This window comes from Taudactylus pleione, unplaced genomic scaffold (assembly GCF_031769625.1).
Source record: "Taudactylus pleione unplaced genomic scaffold, aTauple2 ptg000321l, whole genome shotgun sequence".
Classification (NCBI taxonomy): Eukaryota; Metazoa; Chordata; class Amphibia; order Anura; family Myobatrachidae; genus Taudactylus; species Taudactylus pleione.
Window position 1 is genome coordinate 931,868 of NW_028284722.1, and position 21,937 is coordinate 953,804.

Genomic DNA, 21,937 nt, shown 5'->3' on the forward strand with positions numbered 1-21,937 from the left:
TTTTTCTAAACTCAGAGATTTACTAAGGCAGAAACGAGTGCCAAAACATGATTCCGCACTGAAATAGAAGGCAAGACAGGCTAGAAGTCAATAGACTGTCGAACCGACAGGCATGTACTTTCCATAGACAGGAATACAAGAATCATGTTTAAAAACGCAATAGAACACAGAGCAGAATGTGAGCTGTGTGTTCTGCCAAAGCCTGCACAGATCAATGTGATCTGTGCAGTGCTTCTGTGTGTAGTGTAAATAAAGGGATTTTTTTAAATCTAATTTTTATTTTTTAATATTGGCAATTTCCCTTTTTGATCTAAAAGCATATATTAAACTGGGTTGTCAGCTACAGGTTGAGTCTGCCATATCCAAATATTCCAAAATACAGAATATTCCGAAATACAGATTTTTTAGCATGACTGAGAGAGTAAACCTATGTTTTTTGATGGTTTAATGTACACAAACTTTGTTTAAAGCACAAAATTATTAAAAATATTGGGCTTTGTGTATAAGGTGTATACATAAACATAAATAAATTTCATGTATGTACAGAAAACTTTGTTTGAGCCACAAACTTATTGAAAATATTGTATAAAATTACCTGCAGGCTGTGTGTATTAGGTGTATATAACACATAAATGCTGTGTTTAGATTTGGGTCCCATTCCCAAGATATTTCATTATAGTATGCAAATATTCCAAAATACGGAATAATCCGATATCCAAAATAACCCTAGTCCCAAGCATTTTGGATATGGGAAACTCAACCTGTATTAAATAAATTGGTTTCATTTAAGTTTCTTCTTCTTTTTCTATTTGTAAACTTAATCTGTTAATTATAATATACATGTTAAATGCAACCCTTTATATACTGTACCGCTTAATATAAATAAAAGCAAAAATTGTAAAACAAAAAAAAAAAAATCGGAAAAAAAATAGGGCGAGGGGTCACCCCCAAAAGTATAACTGGGTCGGACCTCTGAGCACGTTCTGGTACAAGAAAATCACAAGGAAAACCAGTGTGAAGTTCCTCCCATTTTCCTATAACCACCACCAGGCTGAACCAGCTGGGTGATAACGCCAAAGCAGGGAGACACAGCATGGGGTCCCCTACCAACGCATTTGCCAAGCCCTAACTGATCAGCGCAGGGTTCGCAATCATTTGGAAAGTGGGGAACCCTAAAAAGAAAATGCCCCCTCCCCCTCATGTTACAGGCTGTGTTTGAAAAATGACAGTTAGGAGCCGACTGGTTGGTACTTTATCTCTCCTCACTTTGTCTCTCTCCAAAGCTCAGTACATCTCCCCCTTAATATACAATTTCAGAGTTGTTATCTATTTTAGGCTGCCACACCACTTTGGGATTACACTGGCTAAACCTACACTTATGCATTTAGGGACTGGGTGTAGTAGGTATTACCGCCAGCCGCATGGCCGACGGTTCAAATCCCGACAGTAGCAGCCTGGCAGGGGTGAAGATCCCGATCGTTAAAATGGTAAGTATCGCTAACCCTATTTTCCACCCTAACCCTCCCTTAGGGGTGCCTAACCCTAACATCCCCCCAAGCACCTAACCCTAACCCCCCCTAAGTGCCTAAACCTAACCCCCCCTTCCCTGCAGCCTAACACTAAGTCTCCCGGGGGGGTGCCTAACCCTAACCTCCCCCCCGGGGGTGCCTAAACCTAACCCCCCCTTCTCCACAGCCTAACACTAACGGGGGTATTCAATATGGGTGCGATAACATCGTTTTTGCGTTAATATCGGAGCTATGACGTCATTATCGCAGGTTTTAGTTTTACACTGTATTCAATATCAAAGACTTATCGCAGTCTTGAAAAGTCTTTTATAAAAAACGGGGATAACTTTTCACCATTGAATAGGTGTCGAAAAAAAGTGCAGAATTGGGGTTTAGGGGTGCAGGCTTAAAAAAAATAGCCTGCACCCCTGGGACTGTCATTTAAAAAAGAACTGTGTCAAAAAAAGTAAAAAAACAAAATAGGGACACCCCAAAAAATTAATTAAAAAATTGGGGTGAAAAAAAAAAATGGGCAAAAATTGTTTAACAATGGGAAATAGGTTCAGGGCTATTCTGCAAGTATGCGGCAGGTGTTTTGAAGAATAGAATTATAGCGGCAGGTGCACAAATGCAGAATTTTTAAAAACTTACTTTAGGGACATCAAAATATGCTATTACCCATTTTCATGTACCCCAAATTTGATGGGACCACTTAAAAAAACGAAAAAAATAACCTAAGTGCTCTTCTGCAACACTTCTTCAATGTCGGGAAAAAAACACCTGCTGCGGCTATTTAAATCACCGACTTTCAATTAAAGGCTAAAACGGGGGTACCCATGGTGTTCCCCCATGTTTTTACAACTTTAGGGGGGTCTTATAATTATTTTAAGGAAAAATTTGTAACTTTACGCAAATCCAACTTCGGATTTTCCCATTTTCGTTAATTTTATATTGCATACGGGGATAAGCGGGAGCGCGCACCATACTTTAACGCAGGTAAAAACTCCGATATGAAACGTTAACTTCGACAGTGAAGGTAACGTTTCATATTGAATACCCCTCTAAGCCTCCCAGGGGGGTGCCTAACCCTAAGTCCCCGCAGGAGCCCTAAAACCTAACCCTCCAACCTGCGCCTGTCCGCGCCTGGCGCCCGGCTTACCTTCGATCGGTATGCCGGGCGTCGGGCTTCCGGCGTAGGTCTAATGACAGGCGTCGGGTTTTCGACACCCGTCATTAATACCTTGCCAGGATTAGAGAGTCGGGAAGCCGGCGGCCAGCATTTAGACCGTCGGCTTCCTTACTACATTCCTAGGGACTGGATTTGCTGTGTTTACTCATTAAAATATAAGGTCAAAGTAGTTGTCTGAATATTTAAAAATGCTGATCGATTTCACAGATGGTGACACAGGATAAAAGCATAAAGCATTATGGTCCATGACCTTAAAGACATCCAGGATCCCTGGCACGTTCGTGTACATGCAAACACCTTTATCTCTAACATGCCTGGATTCTAAAAACTGATTCAGGCTTTGTCTAGGTTAATAATAATGTAATAAGTGCATATTGCAGGTTTCTGTGGCCATCTGGTATATCTGAACTGACTAAGTGGACTCTTGACGGAGAGTGGATTCATATAAATGTCACTGTTAATGTCCTATCACTTTTCAATTACCATTAGTCTAGTGTGTGATTAACTGCTAGGTGCATGATGACTTTTTTTTTAATAGATGCATTTAGAACTTCCACAAACATTGATCTTCATTATGCAAATACGCACTGTGGGCTTTGTGTTTGTTTATATTTAAGCTAAATTAAGGACTATTTTGGCAGGGATAGCATGTCTCCTAGAAGTCATATGCTCTTGATTAATCACACATAATGGGCAGGAGGCATGTGGGGTAAAGTAATTTCATACCAATCACAAGCCATTATTTAAGATTGCTTTGACAGCTTGTCATGTATTTCTCATCACAGACACAGACTCTATAGACAGTAATGAGAAAAAGTGAGGTAGGGAGATGGATTTGCACTGATCCCAGACAGGTAGATTGTGTTGCCTTATGTTGTATGCAAGAAGCACGGACCACAACCTATGTCTTCGGTATTTTTTATTGCCTTATAGGAAACGCACCAACAAAACAATTTGCAGTTCATATTTAATTGCAAGAGTAACGTCAAATTGTGTCATATTCAAATAACATTTCTTAGGTGTACTGTAGTTAAAATTGTCTACAAGATCAATCATACAATTCATAAAATGAGATTTGAATGGAACTTTTTGGAATATTTTTTGAATGGTACTTACTTTCCTACGACATTCATAGATGTTCCAGACATGTGAATAGCTTTCTGCATTTTAGATATCTGCAAAATGATTTAGCAAATTTAAATTGCGGAAGAAGGGAGATGGGGTGGGGGGGTATGGAACAGTTCATTCTTCATAAATTAATTGACAGAAAGAATAGTAGGGAGTTTGTTCCCACAGACAATCACTAATGGACCTAGGGACTCATTCAGAGCCGCTGGCAAGCAGCTCGATGTTTATGTTCTGCGCACGCGCCGCCTCTGGCGTGAGCAGGCGCGAGCCCCGACGAGCGACTGAGCTTCCGTCGCTGCGGGGCTCGCTACAAGACGGGGCAGCTGTCGATGGAGAGTGACAGCTCGCCCCGTCTTGTAGGCGGAGATGGGGGGTGGTTGGGCAAATCCAGGTGTTCCCAAAGGAACGCCTGCCATTTGACGGCAGACCTACTGACATTATTAGAGCAGGAAGTCAACTCGGGCTTGCGGGAGCCGAGACCCTACCACAGGGTCTCGTTGCAAGCCCGATGGTCGTGATAATCGCGACGGACTCCAGGACGCTTGCAGAAGCTATGGGTGGTCACTCACAGCTTTGCAAGCGGCCTGGAGAAAAAAAAAACACGCCCTGGTTCAGAGTCAGCGCTCGCTAGCAGCAAGCTCTGAATCAGGCCCTTATTGTAGGGCAGGTGTTCACCCGGTCCCCACCAGAAGGTTTGAGCTGTGCTGCTACTGCCATGCAGATTCTGGCTGACCATGTAGATACTACACTATGTAGACAAAAGTGATTTGACACCCCCGCACATACGAAATGCATACCATTGCACACAAGTTCCAAATGGCCACTAATCTCGTGGTTTTGCAATTCTACAGAAGCAAGAAATGTTTTGTCAGGATGACAATGCCACCTGTCATGTTTTCCAGGTTGACGCTGGTATACAGAAAATTCAATAACCCGAATGGACTGGCCAGCTCAGAGTCCAGAGCTTAACCCCATTGAGAACCTCTGGGATGAATTAGAGCGATCGTTCTAGGCCTACTCTACCTTCCTCAGTGTCACAGCTGGTCACTGTACATAAGGCAGAACTGCGTTTGCAGAGGCTACATAGACTCAGAGCACATTGATTGACAGGAAGTGCCATTTGTGGGTGGTGACAGGGGGGTGGTCGGGCGGACACAGGCGTGCCAGTGCATTGCGATGCCGTTGCAGGGGCGTGCATAAATTATCCACTGCAATACCATACGCAGCCTGAGGCCTCATAGCGTACGCTGAAGTTAGCAATTTCTGAGTGAGGACTGACCTGCCTTACCTATGCTTATGGGTCCGATATTACTCGATGTTACCGAATACTTCGCTATATTACCCAAGTATACGGATGCGAGTAAGCTGAAGTGGGCGTCCTTATGTTAGGCTGTGATGCAATGCGATTGCACACATTTGCATTTCACGGCTGATAGCATTTGCGGTGCATGCGTTTTAGCAGAATAGCGATCCTTGTTGAATCAGGCACAGAGGGCCAGATTCAGAGCCGGACGCTCTGACCGGAGCGCTCGCTCTGAATCAGTGCCCTCCTACCTAAAAATGGAGCGGCCTCCTGGCCGCTCGCATAGCTGTGGGTGACCACCCACAGCATATGCGAGCGGCCAAAAAGATGGTCGCGATGGTCAAGACCATCGCGACCATCGGGCTTGCGACGAGACCCTGCGGTAGGGTCTCGGTGACCGCAAGCCCTGGAGTGATTTTGGCTCTGTCAGAGCCAAAATCATTCCCACTGACATCACTAGTGATGTCAGTGGGGCCGGACCCAGACGGTAGGCGTTTCCATGGGAACGCCTCCGTCTGGCAGCCACGCCCCCGGCACGCCCACCAAAGGGGGCGTGCTGTCAGTCACCATCGACAGCACACCCCCTTTGGTGCGAAACCCGGAGCGACAGCTTGGCTGTCGCTGTCCGGGTCTCGCGCATGCGCACGACGGAGCTCCCTCCGTCGTGCGCATGCGCATTGGGGTAACATCGACCCGCTTGCGAGCGTCCTGCGCTCGCGAGCGGGTCTGAATGACCCCCAGTGTCCAATCACTTTTGTCTACATAGTTAATATGTGCCTGGCAAGGCCAGAGAACAAGGACGGCCATGGGAGAGGTTATATGGAGCTAAATGCACCGAGCAAAGAACTCGGTTGACATGGGAAGATAATTGTCACTAACACAAGGAAATGAGTAGAAACATCAGGTACTGAGAACGCGATACCAGGAATATGGTAAAAATACTAGGGACATACGGAGAAGGTAACAGAATGCAAAACAGGCTCAGACGAATGATCTGGTTTGAATATCCTGCTCTTTGAATGATGGGCTGGCCATTGGCAGGAGTGGTCATGTAACTGGTCTAGCTGTTGGCCAAAGTATACAGAGGAATCATTGGGGAGCTGGGATTGAGAAACACCATTGTAAATGGAGATATATTGTGGTGTTACCACATCCTCAATGCCTGAAGAATGCTAATGTGGACATGGAAACAAAATCTCAGATGGAAATAAATATGCCACAAATGGTGACGATCGTTCTAGCTAGATATAGATCCACTCTGAGCCTGATACACAAAGCAGCCACAGATGCCATTATTCGCACTGCGCTTGCGTCTGAAGGCACCCGAGGCATAGATATGCATCATTGCATTTCCCAGTACTAAATAATAGTCTTTACCTGTCCCATAAATCAGTAAGGAAGGATCAGAACACTTAATGTAATTTCAAAGCGAAAAACTACATTTATTTAGAGAATTTACAAAAATACAGCAAGCCCATCAACCGTTTCAATCATGTAGATTTTCCTAAGGAGCATACAGACAATTGAGTACACAGGGTTAACATAGGTGGAATAACCTCCCCATTCAATTGGTTTAAACAGACAGAACATACTTTTTAAAATCATTGGTTAATGAGAGTATTGCACCATATCCCCAAAAATAATACATTAAATAACCCCATAGCACTATGTACAGCCATGGCCAAAAGTTTTGAGAATGACACAAGTATTGGTTTTCACAAAGTTTGCCGCTTCAGTGTTTTAGACATTTTTGTCAGATGTTACTATGGTATAGTGAAGTAACATTACAAGCATTTCAGAAGTGTCAAAGGCTTTTATTGACAATTATTTATTTTATTTATTTATTACCAGTTATTTATATAGCGCACACATATTCTGCAGCGCTTTACAGAGAATATCTTTCCATTCACATCTGTCCCTGCCCCAGTGGAGCTTACAATCTATATTCCCTATGACATGCTCGCAAACATACACACTATGGTCAATTTTGAGGGGAGCCAATTAACCTACCAGTATATTTTTGGAGTGTGGGAGGAAACCGGAGTACCCGGAGGAAACCCACGCAAGCACAGGGAGAATATACAAACTCCACACAGTTAGGGCCGTGGTGGGAATCGAACCCATGACCTCAGTGCTCCAATTACATTAAGTTTATGCAAAGAGTCAATATTTGCAGTGTTGACCCTTCTTTTTCAAGACCTCTGCAACTCGCCCTGGCATGCTGTCACTCACCTTCTGGCCACATACTGACTGATGGCCGCCCATTCTTGCCTAATCAATGCTTGGAGTGTTTGTCAGAATTTGCATCATCTCTTAGCCACACCATCATCTCCCTCCCTGTGTCGTCTCTTCTTAGCCACACCATCACTTCCCCCCCGCGTCATCTCTCAACACGCCATCACTGCCCCCCTGCCTCAACTCTCAGCACACCATCACCCCCCCTGCATCAAATCTCAGCACACCATCACCCCCCCTGTGTCAAATCTCAGCACACCATCACCCCCCCTGCATCAACTCTCAGCACACCACCACCTTCCCCCCTGTGTTGTCTCTCAACAAACAGACACACACTGACACATATACACTCAGGGGCGCCGAGAGGGGGGGGAGCAGGTACAATTTACCCTAGCCCGGGCTTCCAGAGGGGCCCGGCGGGGGCTCGGGTCCGGCGCCGCCCCCCCTCCCTCCTCACTATCTCCCAGCACACAGCGTGTGCTGAGATGCAGTGGGAGATTGCTGTGGCTGCTGCTTAGCAGCCGCGAGCAATCTCCTATGCCTGAGGGGGGGAGCGATCACACTGATCGCGCCCCCCCTGGCTTTGCGCCGGGCTGAGGGGCTCGCAGCGCCCCCTCCCCAGCGTGCAGCGCCGCGCAAATGTATACTTTTTTGTACTTTTTTATTCGAGGGGGCGTGGACACGCCTCCCATGATTATGCCACGCCCCCCTCTTTACCGGGGCCCTGCAGCGCTCTCAATGGCCCTGTACACACTGACACATATACACACACATTGACACATACACATATGCGCACACTGACACATACACGCTGACACATATACACACACACTGACATATACACACTGACACATATACACACACATTGACACACATACACACTGACACACACAGTTACACAGATACACACACACACTGTTAGACACACACTGACACAGATACACGCACACCTTTCACACAAATGCAGCCAGCCAAGTAAAAACATCACTTACACCAATTGAAGTTACCCTCCCCATGGAAGTGTGACCCCCCCTCATGGCAGTCCAACCCCCCACACCTCCATCCCATCCCCGCAAAAAGAAAATTATACTTACCTGGCTGGTCCGGAGCAGAGAGAACGCCGGGGAAGGAGACTCACCCTGTCACAAATACCTCCGGCGGCAGCTTTCAGTATAGAGAGAATGGGAAGACTGCCTGGGAGGGGCTGCGCGCTTCTGCTGCAGCTCCCCCTACAGTCCCCCAGCAGCACCAACAGGCACACATGCCTGTTTGTGCAATATTTAGTCCGGGAGCAATGGAGGTGCGGGGGGGGGTACGGTGTCCTGGCCGGTGGCGCCCCTCTCTTCTGGGTCTGCCACAGCACCCAGGGCACGTGCCCTACTCACCCTGCCCTGGTTACGCCACTAATTTTGGGAATGGGACACAAATCTAATCTCACAGAATGCATTTATGTTTTATATAGGCCTTATACAGTACACACAGCCTGCAGGTAAGTTTATACAATATTTTCAATAATTTTGTGACTTAAACATAGTTTGTGTACATTGAACCATCAAAAAGTAAAGGTGTCACTATCTCAGTCAAGCTCAAAAAATTCTGTATTTCTGAATATTCCATATTTCAGAATATTTGGATATGGGAGACTCAACCTGTACTATGTTTCCTACTGTAGATGTGCTATATTCTTTTCTACACTGCCTTGTATTTGTGCCACTGCTATGTCACTTAGTTTTACCAATCAGTTCACTGCAGCCTTTGTGAGCTGCGAGGTGGTCAAAATTGACTGGAGATTACAGGAAATTAATGTTATTAAGGTTAGTTATACTGTATGAACAAAAACAGGTGCAAATTGCATGATTTTAACAGTTTTTATCCATTTTAAAGAAAACCAAACCCTAAAAGAAACTAAAAACAATTGAGGATGGTTTTGCCAAAGCCAAAACAATGGGGTCTGCTCACATCTCTAAATTATATAAGTTCTGCTCAAGACACTTTTATATGACCTGGAACTACTTACTGTTAATAAACATTTTTAGAATTTCTTTATGAAGTTTAGGAAAACAGCCTTTTGGCATTCACTATCTTTTTAAGTTCAACATACTTACATTGAAAAAGAATGAAGCAGCGTACAGTACATTCATACAATATATTAAATAGAGCTATTTAAAGCTGTGTGCCTTTTATCTGCAGTGAAGTGTGACCTTATCTTCCAGAGGCTTGGTATGTTTTTTTTGTTCCGTCCATTATTTTATGCACAAATAAGCTTTAAGTGAACTTTTAAGTAACAATGCAATCAGCTCATATTGAAAGAACACTCAGACATTAATTTTTGTTCTTTCACAGCCACATAAGCAAAGTAACGCTGGGGCCAATTGACAGTGTAGAAGTAAAGTTTAAAGAAAATATTTCATTTGTTATTTATTGAATTTTATATGTATGAGTATGTTTTCCATTTTAAAATATAGGGTAAATGATGAAAATTGTGTTTTTTTGTATGTTTTCTTAAGGGAGACAAATACATTTATAGTCTTTTCCAGGGGTGTTGGAACAATTTTATGATTGGGGGGGCAACATAAAATCAATCTGATGCCCCTGCGCCCACCTTCCCCTCCTCGCAACCTCCCTCTCTCTTATCTGGGTGCATAGGGACTGTAACGGCATGAAAGAGAGTGGTCCACACTGAAGTGGTCCACAATGAAGAGCTACAGTACATGGGGGATGATATCTACATTGAAAAGGCCATGGGCAATGAAATGCAAGTGGATGGCTCACACCCACAAAAAAACAGTTGAAAGGCGCAATGACCACAGATGGTCAGGGGCTGTGCTTTATAGCAAGAAGATACACAGCCCTGCACTACATGGAGGAGGTATAATGTGTAGTGTTTTTACTTAAAGTCCACACATTACACTTCCTCCTCCAGGTGGTGAAGGGACCTTATTGCCGTAACGGGGGGGGGGGGGAGGGGAGGGGAGTGAGCTGTCCCCTTGCACCCCCATTCCAATGCCCAGGGCCTTCCAATGTAGATATCATCCCTCATGTAGCTCTTCAGTGTGGACCACACCATGACCAGCAATGTTACATGTATTAAGCAACTAATCGAGTGGTGCTGTGTCACGTCTGAGGATTGGAGTTGGTTAGAAAAGGTGTTGGAGGCTGAAGTGGAGCCTAAGGAGGCATGATTGAATCTGTGTGGCTTGCGCCAGTACTTCTTCATGCAATGATGGAAGATAGAAGGCAGTGGTACTGCTGAAGGTGATAATTCTGAAGGCAAGGACAGTAGGGAACAACTTGATTAGACTGGAAATTGAATTGGAACTGTAGTGGTAGAATTGGACAGGATGCGATGTAGTCAAATCAATTATATGGAATTGATAAAGTGGGGTCGGATTGGAACCTATGCTGTAGAATTGATGAAGTAGAATCAATGATATGGAATTGATGAAGCAGTATTGGATTGAAACCGATGCTTGGAGACAATCAGATTGGAACCAATGTTTGGAGACAGGTTGGAACTTATGTTTGGAGACAATTGGATTGGAACCAATGTTTGGAGACAGTGAAGTTGGAACTGATGTTTGGCAATAATTGGATGGAGACTGATGTTAATTAATTGAATAACTGGATCGGTTTGAGACCATTGTTGATGAATTAAAGAACTAGATCGGTTTGAGACCGATGATGATGAATTGAAATACTGGTTCAGTTTGAGACTGATGATTGGAGATATCAGATGGGACCGATAATTCAAGATATTGGCTGGGACCAATGATTGGAGATATGGACTGGGACTAATGATTGGAGATATCCACTGGGAATGATGATTGGAGATATTGTCTGAGACCGATGGTGGTAGGGATGAGCAAGTCTCTGTGGTAAAAGAAGACTGGAGTACTAGATGAATTTGGCGACTTGATAACCAGACTTGGAAGTGGAATGATATGGACTGGAACTGTTCAGATACAGAGGACCTCATTCAGAGTCGGTCGTAGCGGCCGCACGGTCGTACGCAACCGATGTTCGCTAAACTACGCATGCGTAAAGTTCGCAATGCGCGTGCGCAAACTAGCCGCTACCATCAGAAATTTCTCTCTCCTTGAACACAGCCTGGTCGGTAGTTTGAGTGACAAATTGAGGCATTTGTGGGTGGTAACAGGGGAAGGTGCTTGAAAACGGGGGAGTGGAGATCCGAACACAGGCATGCCTAATTATGCGAACAGCGTTTTATGGGAGTGCATAATTAAAAAAGTAGTGTCATGGCACACGTGACATGGGAGGTTTTTACACTTACATGATCATAGAGCTTAAGAGAGGGTATGGTCAACCTTAAGCTCTACGACCAGTTCCGATGGTTCCCGATGGTTTCGATTAATCCTTATATGCCCGGAGATGACGTGTAATGCGTACGAGAAGGGGGCGTATTTTTTGTCTTCCGGCCGCTTCCTCCCCTTGGTCGGGCAGCTAACGATCCGAACTTAGGGACACAACATGCGAGTGCATCATTTGCATATCCGGCCCCTTTTCCCGTATGAGTGTGCGGCCGCTTCGACCGACTCTGAATGAGGTCCTTAATCTCTGAAGTACTTGAAGAAGAATTCCCATACAAAAATAACTAGAGAAGTGGAATCCAGAAGAACTCATGAGCATATTCAAACTGTAGTCTTCAAAAGTCTTCCCAATTTTCTTCTTCAAAGATAAGATGTTCATCATCAGAACAAGTGGACCATTTGTCATCACTGTAAAGAGAGTTTACTTCATCTAGAAAGTAAATTGGATCAATGGTATAAAGCTCCTCTCTTGAAACTGAAGTACTTGAAACTGTAGCCACACAGTTACTGTACTTGACTGACATCCATGAGTAACCTTCTTATGGCAATTCTGAAATGTGTTCCTGGGAATATACATGACTAATAAGGATAGAACCTCCCATAATATAACGAGTCATATATAAACTCACTATTGGAATCAGAGTCCATATCCAAAGTGAGCATTGGATTCTCTTTCCTGGAAACAGCAGAGTTTAAGTCAGATGACGCATCTATAAGACCCAAAGGAATCAGAGGATGAACTGAAGGAAACATAACTCATACTTAATTGAACAGGTTGTTGTCTTTGAACTGTTTTTGGAGTATTCCTGTTCTTGAATTTCTTGAGATTCCTGATGTGTAGATCTACCAAAGCTTGATCTTGCTTAGAAAGCAATGGATCGGAAAACATTATTGGATGAATATTTAGAAAAGTGAGAAGACGATAAATCCAGGAGATTAGTACGTTCAGAAAAGCCACCAAAAAGAGACAAGAAAGTGTATGGAACTTTCAAGTCCATGGTCTGAGGGCTCTGAGACTTTGAAATGGCTTGAAGGTTTTTAATTCACTGGTCAAGTAAAACCTGATCTTGCTCAGACAGCAATTCCACAGAGGGCTGAGCAATAGGCAGATCTTTGACATATTGAGAAGGATACTTACAGCAGATGGTCCCAAACAGACTGGCTTTAAAGCAGATTCTCTATTAACAGCTTTACTGAAAGCCGGGAGATCACAAAGTAATGGATCTTTGGATTTGATGAGTGGATTAGCCCATTCAAAAGGCTTTACTTCAAAAGGATAGGAGCAAGCATTTAATAACATTGACAGGAATCATTTTCTTTGGTGTTCCCAAGTCAAAGTCAATTAGGTGTTGGCATGCTAAAGCACAGAACTGAGTAATATCTCTGTCGAAGTAAATGGGCATTAGAGCACTTGATGAGTTCCGGCAGATTGAAGCTTGCAAAGCACACTCATGAGCATAAATGGAATTAGCTTGTGGAACTTTAGACTGGTGAGTGAATGCCATGTCTGAAATTAAATGGAGTCCTTTACTTGAACCAACAGATGGGACCAAATTGGATCCAGAGGACCTGGAGTTGGCTGAAATCAATGGAACCTTTGAACAGACAGGTGGAACCGGATTGAGTCCAGGGACACTTGAACCAGTTGGAACTGAAGAAGACGGAATCTGTCTTGAACCAGAAAGGGTAGAACCCTGATATTCAGATGGCCTTTCTTTGACCTGAACCATATTAGAAGTCGTGATTGACTGGGCAGAAATCAAAGACAAAGTAAAAAATTTTATACTCAGCCTGTCGTCCAACAGGGTGATATCCTCAAAAGAAGACTAAAAGGAATCAACATTTGAATCTGTGATACTAAAGAACGTTCCTGGGGGCTGAGAATCTAGAGACCCCCTCTGGGGTTAGCAGATTAGATAATTCTCGTGGAGTTGAAGACTCAGATGCCCCTCCTGGGCTACTTGGACCAACAGATGAAACCGGATTGGGTAAGGAGACACTTAATTTGTTATTGGCCAAAGATGTAGTTGAATTGAGTCTGGAGAAAACTGGGCCAGCTTGATCTGGACTAGGCAGAACCAGATTGGAATTTGATTTTCTTGAACCGGCAGTAACAAGTGGAACCATCAGACAGACAGATGGGACCGAATTTGTTCCAGAGGAACTGTAATCGTTAGGATCCGAATGGAAGTAAACCAAACTGAAATTGGATTTGCTACTTTAATCTGATACTTTAAATGAATACTTGTGCAGGAAAAAAAAATTGACATTTATCTAACTGCTACTCGTCGTGGTGCATCTTAGCCGTGATGGCATGTCATGCCAAATGAAGCAAAAGAGGAAAGGTGTATGATGACACATCTGTACCTGCAAAAGTGTTCACAAACTGCCGTGCAACAGTGGAGAAGATCACGCTCTAAGGCAGATTTTCTCCATTTCAAATGTATGCTCTCATCCTACAGTGCTGCCCTTTCCCTCTCTAAACAGTAATATTTCAAGAGCCTTATCTCCTCCCAGTCCTCAAATAACCAGCGTCTCTTCACAACCTTCAACTCCCTCCTCTGCCCACATCCACCTCATCTCCCCTCCTCACTCTCTGCCCTTGACATTGCTACCTACTTTACATTTAAATTGATTCCATATGTCAGGACATCATATCCCACCAGTTCTACAGCTCTCCACCTCCTCCTATCCCAGATCACCCCTCCCCATTCATTTTACCAACTCTGACATCCTTCGCCCCTGTATCTGGTGTTGACACTGTGGACCATCCTCTCCTGCTGCAAATCCTTCACTCTCTTGGTCTATGTGACACTGCCCTCTCCTGGATTTCTGCCTACCTCTCTGACCTCCTCTCATGACTCCTCTTTCCCTCTGCAGACTCTTAGAGTAGGTGATCCCCAAGGTTCTGTTCTTGGACCTCACCTATTCTTACTCTATACAGACTCACTAGTTGAAATCATCAGCTCTTTTGACCTCCATTATCATCTCTATGCTGATAATACTCAGATCTACATTTCCTACCCTGGCCTCTCCCTGTCTCAACTCACTCATATTTCCAACCGTCTCTCTGCTATATCTGTCTGGATGTCCCAGTGATTTCTTAATATTTAATATGTCTAAGACTGAGCTGATCATTTTTCCACCCTCAAACATAACCACACTTTCCACCATTGCTTTATCAATTGATGGCTCAACTATCTCCTCTATGCCCCTCCCCTTTAGAATGTAATCTGTTATGAGCAGGGCCCTCTACCCTCTTGTGCTTCTCCTTACTTTACTTTCATCTACTTCTTACTCCCCACTAGGGCACCTAACATTTGGTTGCTTTGCTCTGTTGCTTATCTATGTGTTATACAGTAGTTGCTAATTTAGCAATGCATATTATCCTTGTCCTCATCCTGTATTGTATTGTACTGTAAGTCAATGGTCAACCTATTCATTTATGTACTTTGTAATCTCCTGCGAACCACTTGTGGCGCCATATAAATAAATTATAATAATAGTATATATATAAATAACTATAATAACCCACCTGGGGTCAGAACATCAGATACCTCTTCAGAGGCTGTTGAATCAGATGGTTTTCCTGAGGCTGAAGAATCAGATGCCTTTCCTGAGTTTGAATAATCAGATGCCTCTCCAGAGACTGAAGAATCAGATGTCTCTCTGAGTATGAGAGACTTGGATATACTCTTTTGATTCCCAAATTTGGAGTAGAACTTTCTTGTTATGAGACTCTAATAGTACATTTGAAGCTCTTTTTGGTGGGAGTCATAACCCCCTTGTCCAGGGCTGAGAAAACTGGAACTGCAGATGGCACATGTAAAGAATTGGAGACATGAACGCAGTGACACTGACACTTGTCACCATTGCTTGACTTGCGCATGGAATAGGCTTTAATGGAATGATCTGCATTCCCACATAAGAGATAGAGATATAGGGGGTCATTCAGACCTGTTCGCTAGCAATGGACGCTCGCAAACGGGTCGATGTTGCCCTACTGCGCATGCGCACGACGGAGGGAGCTCCGTCGTGCGCATGCGCGAGACCCAGACTGCGACAGCCAAGCTGTCGCTCCGGGTCTCGCACCAAAGGGGGCGTGCTGTCGATGTTGATTGACAGCACGCCCCCTTTGGTGGGCGTGCCGGGGGCGTGGCGGCCAGACGGAGACGTTCCCATGGGAACTCCTACCGTCTGAAGCTGGCCCCACTGACATCACTAGTGATGTCAGTGGGAGTGATTTTGGCTCTGATAGAGCCAAAATTACTCCAGGGCTTGCGGCAGCGAGACCCTACCACAGGGTCTCCGTCTCAAGCCTGATGGTTGCGATGGTCTTGACCATCGCGACCATCATCATAGACGCTCGCTATAGCTGTGGGTGGTCACCCACAGCTATACGAGCGTCCAGGAGGACGCTCCATTTTCATGGAGGAGGGCCCTGATTCAGAGCGAGTGCTCTGGTCAGAGCGTCCAGCTCTGAATCAGGCCCATAATTCCTTAAACCGCTGGCATTCTGCCATGGAAAGCATGGGGCACAGGTAACTGGTGACTCACTTTATTTTGCTTAGGAAGAAAAACCTTAGCTCTGGGAGAGTCTGCAAAAAAAATATCTTCAGATACAGAATATGTAGCAGAAGACTTAATTGTGTCAGAAGTGTCACCAAGGAACTCTAGAATAATCAGAAAAATTCTTTTGAGATGGCCATGTAACTGTTCTAACAGTTGATGAAGAGTAACTAGATGTTCAGGTTTGAGAGCAATAGCGGACTGAGAAGTCCAAGAGCAACTGTGAGGGTGAGTCGGCCTTCTCAGAAGAAATTGCTTTAGAAGTGCCATTGAGTTTGCTTTGAATAAACATTTGAAAATGGAGTGCAACTGTAGGCTGTCCTGGATGTCCCAGGACCACTGAGTCTACTGTAGCTTTTATAATATCCACCCGACTGATCAGCTCTTGCAGGAACTGTATCACGCAACCCTGTGCCGAATCTTGATGTTTTAGGCATATTGCAAAGTCAAGTGCAAATCCTGCAGCTTGGTCCTGATCCTCTGCTATATCCATTTGGCCAGTACAAACTGTCATGCCTGGGGGTTGGAGTTGGTTGGAACAGACGTGGGAGGCTGAAGTGGAGCCTAGGGAGGCGTGCTTGAATCTGGATTTTTAAAAATTTTAAACCCATTTTTCTTCAGCTAAAGGATATCTAACTTTTTTTTTTTCAATAAATAACTTACATTCATCCCATGCACATTACAGTGTGCCAACAAAACACGTTGGGAAATGCTTCCACTACAAAGAGCAAGTAACTCAAAGCATCAGAACAACATAGAAGACTCCATAGTAGAGCTCAGACATTAAGGCCCTCATTCAGAGCCGTACGCTCTGAGCAGAGCGCACGATCTGAATGAGGGCCGGCCTCCATAATTATGGAGCGTCCTCCTGGACGCTCGTATAGCTGTGGGTCACCACCCACAGCCTATACGAGCGTGCAGTTTGATGGCTGCAATGGTCTTGACCATCGCGACCATCGCCACTCTGTGCCGGAGCCTGCGGTTGAGGTTTTCAACAGCAAGGCCCGGAGTGATTTTGGCTCTATCAGAGCCAAAATCACTCCCACTGACATCACTAGTGATGTCAGTGGGCCGGCTTCTGACGGTAGTCGTTCCCTTGGGAACGCCCCCGTCAGGGAGGCACGCCCCCGGCACGCCCACCAAAGGGGGCGTGCTGTCAATCAACATCGACAGCACGCCCCCTTTTATCAGACACAACGAGCGAAGGAAAGTCCTTCGCTCGTCGCGTCTGGCGCATGCGCACGACGGAGCTCCTGCCGTCGTGCGCATGCGCAGTGCACAACATCGACCCACTTGTGAGCGGACAGCCGCTTGCGAGTGGGTCTGAATCAGGCCCTAAGATCCAGAGTAGAGCTGCACTGGAATGCATACAGAGCTGTGTGTTTCAAGGTGGCCATCTTGAGCAGGAAATGAAGTACCCTGACGTTACAGCAGTCCGCTGAAATAAAGTTTTTCTCACCTAGGGCTCTATTTATTAACATAATGTTGACTAAAATAAAGTGAAAAAGGGTGTTTTCACACCCTTTTCACATTTTTTTAGTATCACCTATAGTTATTACAGAGCATTTGGAGTAGAATTCTTAAAATTCTACTCCAACCCCTAAGTATCACTTATTTTTAGTAATCAGATCGCATTTCCCATAATTGTAATGGGAAATGTGATCCGACCAAAGTTACTAAAAATAAAACCTGAAAAAAAGACCTAGGGAGACCCTGTGATGATAACGCCACTTGGAGGTGGCATTATCCAGGGTCTCCCCCGGTTACCGGACTCCTGCTCTGCTCTAAAGGGGAGAGCAGAGCCGGGAGTCTGTCCCAGTAATCAGCTGTGTGGTCTAAATAGACCGCAAGCTGATTACTGTAAAAAAAAATATTAAAAAACAAAAATTAACTTACCTGACTCTAGGGACCGGTGGTCGGGGCTCCGGATGATGTCCTCCCTCCGGTCAGCTGGTCTGTCATAGTGCACTGCGGTCCGGTCATCAGGTGATCGGGTCCCAGTGCAGTATGGGATATCACCTGACTGGAGGACATCACCGGAGGCCCGGATCATGCAGGTAAGTGTAATTAAGGGAGGGGGGTCACAGGGGGGCAGGGGGGGTCCGTGATCGCGGGGAGCGGGGCTTAGCACCGGGGGGGGGTAGCAGCAATTGCCGGCCGGCGCATGCGTGGGCACTTTGTCACAGTATTTTTTCCGAAAATACCGTGACTAGAGTGCGGATGGGATTCGCAGGGACAGAGATTTTTCGCAAGCTTTGTCCCTGCCAGGGATTTGTAGTAAATCCCTGTGATATTGCCTGAATTTGCAATGCGAATTCAGTTGTTAATATCCCACTACAATCTGCATTCAATATGTGGATTGTAGTAAATAGAGCCCCTACTGTACAAAACTGCTCTTATGAGATTTTCAAAGGTTAACACAAACCAAGAAATGTGGGAGTCTGGGAAATCAACAGTAGAACCTAGCACTGCCCTGGACATATATGTACATATTGGTCTCCTTATCCACTGGATAGTGTATTATTATGCCGCATTAATAATTAACCAAATTGATGGTCTATAGCAGTGCACCCCTAACAATGCATGTTTACCAGATCTCCTAGTTAGTGCACAGGTGTATATAATACTGGGTAAGACATGTTAAAAGATCCACAGGTGGTGCTAATTATTTAAGTTGTGAAACTAAGAAGAACATGCATCACTAGTTAGGTTAGGTTTAGGCACTTAGAGGGGGGATTAGGGTTAGGCACTGGTGGGAAGGTTAGGGTTAGGCACCCCTAAGGAGGGTAAGGGTTAGGAGGGGGGAGGTTAGGGTAGTAAATACTTACCTGGGGACGATCGGGATTTTCACCCATGTCGGGCAGCCGCTGTCTGGATTTGAACCGGCGGTAATTCATACTGATTACGTCTCCAGCATCTAGTGCTTATTTGGAATTTAACTTATTCCCTTTGGCTATTCTCCATAGTCTACTACTGTGGCTGTATCTTCTGTTTTGAGTGTCTATACTCAGGCTGTTCCTGAATTTCAAGGGTCTGGTTCCAGGACTGTGTCGGGTTGCATTTTATCGGTCTACTTGGCTGGTTCAGTTGGGAGTCCAGGGTATCTTACCTTCATTCTCCACCCTGATTTCTGGGTTCTGATTCCAGTTCTGGGCTTGTGACTGTAATGTGGGTATTGGATATTCTTTTGAGAACAAGCTTCAGGGCGAAATGCGTGTCAAAACCTTTTGTCAGGTCATCTAACCACGTCATGCTCCGGGCACCACGCCGACCCTTCCTGAACTGTATAGCGATATTGAGGACACCGTTGATCGCAACACATGCTCCCGGTACTACGCTGAACTTCATCTAACCTGCACTGCCAGAGTCTGAACGCAGTGACACCTCACACAGACGGAGGCTGACCAGAAACTTGTTTATCCAGCACAGTGCAAATACCTCTGACTGCCAGGACACATCCATCTTAATACATGATCACAGGTACACTTTATCTTTTCCTCTGGTGGCTAGTCTGACTCATTTGGGTGCATTTGATTCCTGCAATGCCACACTGGCAATAGGGATCACCTAACACCCGGCAATCTTTAACAGACAGCCACTGTACTGTTGTTTTATTGGGCACTAGTCTCTCCACCCCCTCATCACTTGTTCAATACTCAGTATAACGAGAGACAGTGGAAGTGGAGAGACACTTAGGTTTCCTACTTTATCTAATCACATTTTAAACCATTTATTATATAAATGAATAACAACATGGAGATTGTTTGTGAATGACTCTGGAATGCATGCTGCATAATATGGTAACTAATGCTGCATTGTTGATACATTAATTATACATGCATAATATGAACCTGTAAAATTGTTGCCATAGCTGTCTTTCCTATTTGCTTACTGTGTCTATTTGCAAAGAGAATGATATAAGAATACTGAACCTATACAGATTTATTTATGGTTCATGTTTTATGGATATTGGGCCTGATTCATACCCACTCGCAAGCGGGTCAATGGCCGGGCAGTGTGTATACAAGAGACCCGGAGCGAGCAAGAAATCACTCGTTCCGGCACTCGCATTCCAAAAGGGGCGGCTGTCGATGTTGATCACCAGCTCGCCCTGTTTTTTAGGTGGGTCGGGGGGGGTGGCTGGCCAAACAGAGGCATTCCCGAAAGAACGCCTGCCATTTGGGGGTGGCCCTACTGACATCACTGGGGCTTGCGGCACACGAGACCTTACCACAAGGGTCTTGTCGCAAGCCCCGATGGTTGCGATCATCACCTGGCCACTCGTTAAAGCTGTGAGTGGTCACCCACAGCTTAGCGAGTGGCCAGGAGGCTGGACTGGGAAAAAAAAAATGCCCTTCAGACCTGGGAGCTGCCTCCGGCAGCGAGTGGGTCTGAATCAGGGCCATTGTCACTGTGGTCTATTATTTTGGTATTTTTACTGTGAATCCTTTTATACTATATGACTTATATTAAAGATTAATACCACTATCTGCTAATGAATAGAGGTAATTCTCCCTTATACTGTACAGTATATAACACATATTGTTGCATAGTATAATTTAGGATTACCTATTAAATATTTTCGTCCAATTTTACTGTTATTGATAGTCGACTTTTGACTTTCTAAAAACAAATTTTTAGAACATATTTTCTGTATACTGTATATTTTTCAATGAGTATATTAATAAAAATTATAAACTAAAAGGTGGGAGAGAGGAAAATGCGCCTGACAGTGTACTATTTAAGATAATTAAGGTTAGACACACAACAGGCACTGTATGTCTCTTGTATTGTACCGCCATTGGTGTGTGGTGGCACTTCGGCATTTCCCCCTCTGCTGGGTCATGAACTACCCCATCCCCCCTCTCTCTGGGACCTACACTTCTCACCTGGACTCACCTGGCCATCAAGGTGAGTAGTCTATGTCCGGTTGGGAGGTGTGTACAGGGTTGTCCGTGATCCGGCAGGGGGGGAAGTGCCGAAGCAGCACCCTCTGTGCCGGCATCTGCCCAAGATTATGCGTACCAGATAGTTTCTTTATACGTAAATATTGTACAGGTAAGTATGCTCCAAGTTCTCAGTGTAGTTCAGTGTTCAGTTCTTCAGTGGTTCAGTGCTATTTCAATAATATACACATAATTTGTGTCTGTGGTAACTTAAAAATAGATCTAGTGTGTCAAGAGATTATTAAGGTGAGTTTCTCCTTTCAAAAATGATAAGAAGATAACCACATATGTTTTTATTTTGAAATAGAGGGTACATTTATTAAAAATTACATCAAAATAGAGGAATGTACAGAAAAACATATAATATATAAATATAGTAAAATGCTAAAATAAAAAAATAAAACAAAAAACATTCAAAAGAAGAAGGAAAAATTATAAAAACATATAAATAGAAAAAAGGAAACTATAAAAAGTTAGCGGAGTATAACAACAGCACTCGCAGTGCTTGTAGTAGATTTGTAGTACAGTCACTTAGTATAATAGTCTGTTTTTAGTCCACGTAGCAATGACAGTAGGATGCTCTTCGCATTTCATCCATTTTTGGACTTCTTCAAGGGGAGCAGGAGAATAGAAAATTATATTTTAATATGATCACACATAATTTTGAACTAAAAAGAGTGCCCCAAAAGGGAGTCTTCTTTACTTGCCTGTGCAAGGAATTTTCATATATT